This window comes from Mus caroli, chromosome 10, assembly GCF_900094665.2.
Source record: "Mus caroli chromosome 10, CAROLI_EIJ_v1.1, whole genome shotgun sequence".
In the NCBI taxonomy this organism is placed as follows: domain Eukaryota; kingdom Metazoa; phylum Chordata; class Mammalia; order Rodentia; family Muridae; genus Mus; species Mus caroli.
Window position 1 is genome coordinate 119,206,233 of NC_034579.1, and position 10,451 is coordinate 119,216,683.

The 10,451-nt window shown below is 43.2% G+C and overlaps 1 non-coding gene across 1 annotated transcript; it reads right to left on the reverse strand.

Annotated features, from left to right (window-relative positions):
- Positions 1-8,542: 8,542 nt before the first annotated feature.
- Positions 8,543-8,677, reverse strand: LOC115032247. The gene has a single exon (XR_003837897.1). It is a non-coding gene; the product is annotated as a small nucleolar RNA SNORA17 (small nucleolar RNA).
- Between the last annotated feature and the right edge of the window lie 1,774 nt (positions 8,678-10,451).

A 10,451-nucleotide genomic window follows, 5' to 3' on the forward strand; every position in this document is an offset into this window, starting at 1 on the left:
ATTTCCACTCAACGGGTCTTTTCAGCAAGACTCTTGGCCCCACCATAGGTATCTCTGTCAAGTGGGAAGCATTTGTTTAGGTTTTAGGACAGTGTGACTTCCCAAACACCTGAGATGCTTCTCTATCCGCAGTGGTTTCACAGGAAATGAGCTCCAGCCAAACCTCTGTGAAGACTGAAGGTTAAACAGCAAACAAAGCTATCCCTGGTCCCTAGAGCCTTGGCATAGCAGGAGAGTTAAATACAAATGTTACTCAGTTGCTAAGGATACTTCGGTTGTTACAGATACCCTAAGCACAATCCCTCCACATATTGGAGCTTAGTCCTGAAAATTAAGGATTATTGTTGCTAACAATGTCACAAAGATTGTATTAGAGATTAAACTGCTCTTCCAGAGGGCCTGAGTTCAGTTCCCAGCAACCACATGGTGGCTCACCACCATCTATAATGGGATCCAATGCCCTCTTCTGGTGTCTCTGGAGACAGCTACCGTGTACTCATATACATAAGATAAATAATTCTTTTTTAAAAAGTTGTTGGGTTTTTTTGTAATTTTAAAAAGTAAAATATACATCATTTACCCTCTTCCATCTCCTCATTCCAAGCCTACCCTGCTCCCCCTCATACCTCCTCCTCAAATTCATGGTCTCTTTTCTTAATTATTATTGTTACATGCATATATAAATACATATATTAATACATAAGTTCTAAATAAATAAATCCCTGTTAAGGTAGTTTTGCTGCAGTTACAATTAAGCAAAGGCACGGTGACTTTTTAAGATGAAAATTTACTTTCTCCACATTAAAAACTGACAAAGGGTTCTTGTCCATCATCGAAGTCCCTTGATAGCCCGGCTCCACACAAGCCTGTCTCAACAAGTGTCGACGTTACAAGAGGTAAAATTAAAATAAAAATAGAGGATTCGACCAGGCTTGTTTCTGGATGTTCCTGCCTGGAAAGGATTTTCTCTCTGCTTCTCTGTGAGCAGAGAAAGCGACAGAATAAAAGACGGATGGACCACGCCTCAGTAGGACAGAATAAGACTGTCTAAGCCTCCCGCTGGGAGGTCACCGAATACTTATGGGAAAAACAAAAAACAAAAAACCATATCTACACTGCGGCTCAGTGTGCAAAGGAAAAAAAAAAAAAAAAAACCAGCTTCCTTTCTTCTCTGAAACTGATTTTATCTCCCTCTGGAGCCCAATTCCCAATGGTAAAAACTGAAAATTCCTGCTCAGGATTTCCCTAAAGTCCTGTATTATCTCTGCTATCCGTTCCTCCTGGGGACTCAACACTGTCTGCTGCCCAAGGATTTGGGGCCAGAGGCTGCCCTTCTCTTCCTCCCTCTGCCTTTCTGCCAGCAGGGGGCGACGCTGCTCCACAGCCCAACACAGTCTGCCCTACTGAGCCGGCTTCCATGATTTTAAAGGAAGCTTTGAGGATTGGGAAAAAAATCTCCTTTTCCACAAAGCCCAGCTCTTCACTGTACAATAACGTCTTCACTGTAGCATTAACAAGTCTAGTGTAAAGATTATGTATGAGTCAGACAGGTCCAGATCAGCCATGTGAGAGCAGCAAGCCCGTTCTGTTTTGTAGCGGACCATTCTTGCCTTTGACAGCTTCCACGTCCACCCAGCAGCAGGCAAAAGTCTGGGTGAAGGTTCCAAAGTTGACTCGGCCCAGGGGGCTTTGGGGTTTTATTTTGTTTTTCAGACAAGGTTTCTTCTTGTAGCCCTGGCTGTCCTGGAGCTCATTCCGTAGACCAGGCTGGCCTTGAACTTAGAGATCTGCCTGCCTCAGCCTCCCGAGTGCTGGAATTAAAGACCCAGTACTTAGCATGATGACCTCTGAGTTCCCCATCAGATGTCTTCAGGTCAAGCCAAGAGTCAGTGTTTTCCACAAAAGCCACTGTTGAGTTTCTGGGAAATAGCCTACACAATCATTATGATAACTCACACGTCAGAGGGATGCCTACAGCAAAGCCCGTGGGAAGCAGGCAGCGGTCTGCCCAGTCATGTGACCAGAAATGAATGATTTCTTTAAATCAGCTCGGAGCAAGTGCCAGGATCCGGCTGTGGTAGGTTCTCTGGCATCAAAGTCGATTCTGGAGACTTGCAAGGCATTTTTATGGCTGAGGGTTCCAGTAAAAGTTCTTCCCGTAGAACCGTTTGACGTCATGATCTAATCTGATGCTTTATGACAAAGCCCTTAAAAGAACACAAGGATGGGAGGAGAAAAACAAACACCGTGCTGTTAATGGTCACTGGGTTAAGGGCTGGAGCTCACTGGCCTGCTGTTCGTTGTGGTAGTGTCTCGAAGTCTTACAGCCCACACATGCCTCTCCCCCAGCCCCCGAAGTTAGGAGTGATATTGTGTGAGGGTTAAGGTCACAGGCCTTAGATTCAGATCAGCCAGACCGCAAGCCCTCATCTTCAAGGAGGCCTATCACTAGCTGAATACCCAATCAATGACAACTGGAAAGAAGCCAGGAACTAGGCCACATCTAAGTCAGGGCTGCGGTCTCTTTCCTACTTTATTGGAAACACGATCTATCTTTGGATCAATCTAAAACAAGGTCTTTATCACTTTAACATTTCTTTTCATATTGAATAAAAAGGAATTCTCTTTCTCATACACACTCACAAACATACATACACTCATAGGCACACTCATACGTACATACACACATATACATACATACACACATACACACACATATGCACACATATACCCATATACACACACATATGTACACATACACACATATACTCATACACACATTCATACACACATAAACACAAACACACACATACATACATATATACACACTCATACACACATTCATATACACATACACACTCACAAACATACACACACACACATATATATATACACATATATATATATATATACACACACACACATATACACATATACACACACACACTCGAGAGTGCTTTGTCTATGAATGGAAATGTTCTCCTAATGTTTTGACAGTCAGCAAGATAGCATAGAAGAAAAGTTCTGTGATCCAGGCTGTTAACATTTAAGTCCACATTGGTATAAAGAACCTTATCATGTCTCTCAAACCGCCATACTTGGGACCTCCCCACCCTCCCACAATACAGCACAGCAGATAGACATGGCTATGTCACAGAAATTCACCATCAGTGCCCTAGATACTCAAGATGTAACACCTACTTTGGAGGGTGCTGTAATGACTAGTACACTTTACAACACTTATAAATATGTAAGTTTGTTGTTCCCAAAAGGGGCTCAATAGAGAATCCATTTATTGCTTTGCAGTGCTTTAATTTAGTTAGGTGACATCATACCCTATTTCTCTTAGCTACTTCCCCGATAATCCAGGACAATATGCATTCTGAGGCAAGCAGACCTATCCGTAGGGACTGTTCCTCACACAAGGGTCGAAGGATGTTTTATTAGCAGTTACAAAGACAACTCTCTGGAAACAGTAACCATTATCCTTTATCATGGAGAACAAAGAAAGCAAAAGGCAGGGAAGGAATTTAGTCACCCAGCTCCCCGATGTCTGCCACCGGGATGAACCTTGGCTTATCAAGTGCTTGTCGGTGACCACCTACCAGGCCTCCTGTGCCATCCAGGATGAATGGCATTCACAGACAATGCTAAGAATAAAGGCTGAAGCAGAGACACATGGGGTGTGATGACAAAGCCCTACTCAACCCACTCTTGTCCCTAGAGACTCACAGTGAGATCCATGCCCTTAGTGACCTTCCAGAGAGATCACTTTGCATCTGTCCCTGTGTTTAACAAGAAGCTCATTTTGCGTCCTGGCAACATGTCACACATCTTTAATCCCAGTACTTGGGAGGCAGAAGCAGGGGGATTGCTGTGGGTTTTAGATCAGTCTGGTCTATAGAGTGAGTTCCAGGACAGTCAGAGCTGTCTAAAAAATTGAAGAGAAAAAAATAAGAAATTAATTTTACAACTTCAGTAAGTGTTAGAATTGCTTGTGCCACATCTTACCAAAGACATCATGGCAAAGAACAGACCAGGTGAGGACTACCAGAAGACTTGTACAGATACTGATGTTGAAGGTCGGCTGTAATAACTTCACCTACCCTGTCACCTGTGCACAGTTATGTGACACATTCTATAACTTACTAGAAAGGCAGTTACAAATTCAGTTACTAAGTAAGTATGTTTTCTTTCTTCCATAACCGGTTTAAAACTTTAAAGTAAACTTTTTAAAACAGTTTGTTACAATTTCTTATCCTAAATGGTCTTCCTGTACTGCTCACTGTTGGGTGTGGGATGGAAGCCAAGAAAACTTACATCAGACAAAAGATTTAAAAAGAAATCTTCTGAGCGCTCAGGAAAGCAATCAGCTTGGGACTTAAACCTCGTCCTTGGGGGGGGGGGGGATTGTATTGCGTAGTTAAAGAATGAAAACCACAAAAACAAAGGGGGCTTCCATGAGCTGTGGGGTTATCCAATCGTGTTTTGCCATGTAAGGGTTAAGCAGGAGACTGTTGGAGTCTGAGCCTTGTCCAGGACACCTGACTTCAAGGCCCTTAATTTATCCCCCTAGACATTCAGTACTGGGTTCAGGGTGGTAAGGGACAAAGGAAGAGGTAAATTCCAAGCAGTTAATTGGTAGGCAATTGTTATATATTGTTACAATGCCTGCACTTGTTATATATTGTTACAACTCAGGCACTTCAGTTATGATAACAGCAGGTTCTACATTCTTTTACCTGTTCAACAGACAATTAAGAAAACATTGGCCCAGGGTAGGAGGTAGTCTCCAAGCCTAGAAATGTGAACCTAGCTTGACTCTGCTAACAAAATGGAGGAGCAAAATGGAAGAGCTGTTTTCAAGAAGGCTGGGCTCTGGCAGCTGTCTCCTTATACTCACCACCACTTCAGGCATTACAGATTAACTACTACCAAGCCATTACTAAATGGTTCTCAATAATGCCTGGTTTATAACATGCCTCATGTTAAAACATGTCTCCATTTCCTCCCCCATGTTTTATCATTAGCCATACTGTTGTACATGCTTGCCAACACACATTATCCCATACAGTTCCTAGTTGTGACTTTCTAGAATAATTACATGGAAAGTAAATGAAATTAAAGATACTTAATATAAACGGCTGCCCTCAAGATACGCTGTGCATAGTAAAGTGTCTGAAGAGTCGGCGCTCATCTTGATGGGCTCCCAACAGATGGAGGGCTCCATTTGTCACATTACTTTGGAATTTCAAAATGTGCCTGATGGGAATTCGTCGTCTGCACCAGCTGTACAGGTGACCTCCCTGCCTTCCACTCACCAGATTCAGAATATATGAGACAGTTTTAAACACGATTTTAAAATACAGCATATGCAAATATTGCTGTGCTTGACATATTTACTCTGTTGCAAAAAAAAAAAAATAGTCCTTTCTGCTTTAAACCCTCTGTGTACTGTCTGTCTTCTGCCTTCTGAAAGTCTTTCTGCAAACAGATGCCGACTGTCCTTCGCTTCTGAAGGTGCAGACGCTTCTGCTCCGTTCTTTACACCTACTGGGTGGGCCAATGCTTTCTCTTATGGGTAAGAGTTTACCAAGACTTCTTGTCAGACACAGAGTTAAATGAGAGACGTATAGAAGCGATTCTGACGCAGAAGTGCCTCTGTTATGAATACTGGCATGTCCTTCCCGTGAATGGAGCATTATCTAGGTGCAGAGTCTAAGTCCAAACACCCACTCTATAAAACGCTACAGGCAGCATGAAGACTGGAACACAGGTTCTGATGTTTGCAAAGCTGTGCTCTTTTCTTGTTCCCTACATTATATCCCTGGTACCCCACTAGTACCAACTGTGGGTATCTCACACTGAGAGAGAGAGAGAGAGAGAGAGAGAGAGAGAGAGAGAGAGAGAGAGAGAGAAATTCAAGAAGTCAGGAGCAGAAGATGCATCAAGAGGAATCTGGAGTCTCTTTTTTTGAAAGACAGTTCTCAATATTCATAAGTTTGTGCCAAAGGAAATGGGGTGAACTCAGAAAGGCTCCCTGGCCAAAGAAAACTAAACAGCAGTAATGCACGGACATTGATATACCCCCATGGAAGAGCATCAGTATATGTAACAATGCCTCCCAGGAGAACTGCTATGATTAAAAGAAACTTAGCGGATAGACAATTAAATACAATGCTTGCATCCTGTTTCAAATGAATTGACACTAAAAGGTATGGGGGCTATGTGCATAAAGACTGGTTAGTGGAGGATAACTAGTAACTATGACTTACTTTATTGAGTATGACAATGGTTGATGGTTAAGTTTAGGAAAAAATAAAACCTTAGATGAGAAAGGAAGTACTTACAGGTGAAATGGCCTGATTTCAGAAATACACTTTAAGATATTTTGGCCACAAAGAAAGTACAATAAAGGAAAGAAATGAGGCAAAATTATCCAAATATGTGTGTTTATTAAATCTGGGTGATCTATGTATAGAGGTTCATTGTACTATATATTCTGTGCTTTTTATTTAAAATTAACATATTTAGCTTCTCATCCTTGAAATTAATTTATCTCTAAATTTATTAATTTATAAAGTAAAATTAATTCATTCTTAAAATTAATGTGACCTTCATTAGATTATGTCTTAAATTTTCTTCATTTCCTGTAACTAAAGGCCTTTTGCCTATGGTGCTCGAACTACACAGCCCCAAAAGTGTACATTACAATGAAGCAGGCCCTAGAAAGGCACCCACGATGACTATTGTTGAGCCGCCTGGTATTCACCCTCTCCGCATGGCCTCAGGGATGGTCTGTGGGATCAAGAAAACTAGTGTGTATGTAGCAGGGTACGGCAATTTCCAGTGCTATGTAGATAAAAATTTCCCAGCTCTCCGCCTTCCTAGATTGCTCACCACGAGGGATGAGCTCTTACTTCATCATTGCCATATTGTGACGCTCCTCAAGCACTCTGTGGAGAGATCTATGTGGCATGGAACTGAGGACCATTGCCACAAAGAATGAGCTGTTTGGGAATGGAACTTCCTGTCCCAGTCAAACCTTTGCTAACAGACCTTAGCACACACACACACACCAGCATCTTAATTATAACTTCACGTAAGACCCAAAGCCAGAACAACCCAGCTACACCGCTCTGTGTCAGCCACTGGAGAAGAAGAACCAGTAGGCAGTATATATTGGTTATTGATACTGTGGGGGTTGCTGTCCAAGCTCCCTGGGGCAGGTAATAGAAATGAAAATACCACCAACTGAACCCCAACAGGCAAACACTAACACCATTGCCCACAGGACAACATGGAAGGCAAAGGAAACCAACTGTCACTCCAAGACACAAACCAAGCTGCTACACAACACAGCCTGATGGTAAGGCCCTATGGCTGAAGACACAACTTACTTATGTCAATGTAAGTCACCTGACACATGTCAGAAAATCAAGCTGGTGGCCCAACTACAAGTTCAACCCCTGCTGACCAGCATTCATTCTTCAGAGAGTTACTCTGAAAGATACTGGAGAAGAAAGGTAGAAAAGTATTTATTAATCTCACCCAGCTACAAGCCCTGTGACCAACAACAGAAACCTGTCTACAAGACAGGCTGGTGCAATAATGGCCCAGTGTTATGGGAGTAGCCAGCCATTTTCTTACTGGATTTAGGACTAATTGCGAGATGGAACTCATACATGGCCAAAAAGCTAAGACTAGATCAAGGTCATGGACCTAGAGAAAAAATCTGCTACTATTAGTCTGCTAAAGGAACATGGCAGTAAAATGCCCACTGATGCCATAGTCCTACACCCATAGATCAGTATGTCACTGAGCCCTCATCAGAAAAACTGCTTCGTGCAGTAGATGGGAATGACGCAGAAACACACAATTGGACAATGTGCAGGGAACAAGAGACTTTGAAGCACTCAGTCCTAAATGGGGTGTCTTCATCAAAGACTCCTTTTGAGGCTGCTGCAGGGCCATGGGCCCAGGTATGGCTGCCCAGTGGCAGCATGGGCCAGGATCCCACCATGGTCCCAGGTGGCATAACTGGCTACTCAGATCAAGGTGCTCATCACTACCCTCAAGTCTCCAGTTCTGCCCATCTTCATAGTGCCCATACCCTTATGTTCCTCTTCCATTTCTCCATCACTGACTCGCTCCTCTGAGTGGCCTGGAGCCTCTGAGTGTCTAGAGTGATCCCAGGAGTGGTGTCAGGAGTACTATGGTGCCGGGCATAGGTCATCTCAGGCATGGTCTGCCCCACCACCACCACCAGACCTGAGTGGCACTCTACTGGTGGTCATCTCAGGCTAGCACCATGTCTGGATCCTGTGGCAACAGTCTGATCATCATCTTGGGCTAGCTTCTCACCCAGACTGCCGGAATGGCCCTGTGAAAGAGTCGTTTGTCTCCAACTCACTCCCACCCAAGGCCACCGTCCCAGGTTGGGTTCTTCTAGTCTCCAACTTGCTCCCCATCCTGGGAGCTCATCCAAGCCTGCCTGGCTCTAGAGTGGTAGACATCTCAGGCTCATTTTTTTTTCCCAGGGAATGTTAGCCTACTAATAATCATTAAAATGTTCATAGGTCAGAATACTCAGCATAGAAATAGCCTCTCTCCTCTCTGCCACCTACTGGCACACATGTGATCCAAGGGATGATTTTTGAAGGCTGTAAATGACAGAAGGAACCTCAAGGAAATCTTTAGAGATAGTTCAAGAGCCATACCACTGCCCCAGAAAGGAACTCCCCAGGGGCTATATTCTTTCCTCATGGGTCAAAATGGTCCTGACTCTAAGATTTAATCCCTAGATTAACTCATTTAACTTAAAACACTCACTCCTCAGATCTATGCGGTTAACAAGGTCTGAGTGCTATACGTAGATCAAAGACAATTTATATTTCACCATATCGGCAATATCAAATGTGGGGTTCATCTCGTGGAGTGGGCCTTAAATGTAAACAAAACCTGACTGGTAACCTGTGCATGAAGAATGTTACTTTTACGTTGATCATTCAGGAATAGTGAAGGTGTCTATGGCTAAAGTTTGAGAAGGATGAGCCAAAAGGAAAAGAGAAAAAGAACAGAATCAGGGATGGTTTGAATCCTGGTTCTCCACTTCCCTGTGGCTTACAACTTTAATTTCTACACTGCTTGGGCCATTAATTATAATCTTGTTGAATTTAACTTTTGGACCTTGTATCTCAAACAGATTGGTTGCCATCACACAGGATCACTTTTAGCAAGCTCAGCAGTTATCCATTGATATGAAGAAAATGCATTGAGTGCATATCCATATGTCCTTTGTGGCTTTGGTGTGAATGGGAAAGAGTGTGCTATAGAAGGCTTGTGGTCAGAGACAGGTAAGAGTGTTCTTGAGCTCCAATCGACCTAAGACAGAGACATATATCAATGATATGTTTGTTCTCCCTAACAGGTAAGAAGGAGCAATGTAGACACCAACCTAAGACAGGCACGGTGACCTGGCCACTCTTTAACCTAGATGGGATTATGGAAAACAAGTAAATCTTGTGCCCCCATGCAGCTCATCTTTAAAAAACAAAAAAGAGAGAATTGTGCCCTTCCCCCAGCCTTGAGCAGATTAAATAGACCTCAAGTGCTCACCACAGTTGGTCTTCGGCTGACCTAGGTGAGATCTTCTGCCTTGCTGCTCCTGCAATTTCCTACAGGAGTAGACTGCCCCCTGAACTTGCTTTGCAACACAGTCCAGCTGAGACAAAGGACGGGTCTGTGGGCTCTCCCTATATAAACGCAGTGCTAAATATTAAACTTTGAGACTTTGTCTTGGCTTCATCCTTCTCTTGCACCCCATTCCTTTTTCATTCCCCATCATAGCTCACATAGTCATATAAGCAGATGATATTGTTGATATTTTCCCTCTAGTACTACATACAGTGCCTTCTAATACTATGGACACTAGATAGTAGGGATGAAGCTTCTAGTTGAGTGTCAGCCCAATTTCTCCATGTTCTAGGTCATACATATGACATCTTCAGCAATAGGGTCCTACCATCAAGTTACTGATGGTAGCTAAGATCACTGGCAATAGCCTACAGTGTTTGGGGGTGGTCTATGAGGCCCTGGGAATTTTATTTGGTAGCATATGATATCTAATTAGGGTTTCTTTCTCCTTGGTTACATGAGGATGCCATATTGTTGAGGTTTGGTCTGTCGCTATGTATTGTAATACTAAATTCTATATCCCAAGGTCTAGCTGCCTCAAGATGAGTGAATTCTCACATACGCCAGCTTTTGTTGTGCAAACCTGGCTCCTTATGATGTTGACAGACTGTAGCTAGGCAGAAGAGAGGTAGGCAGGGCTTTGGTTCCTGGGCTTGGGGTCGGAGGAGAGACCACAAGGAGAGGGATAAAAAGAAGGAAGGCATCATGGGGAAGTTGGTTGTGAGTACATAGCCATGAGGGCCAGCCTGTTGGAG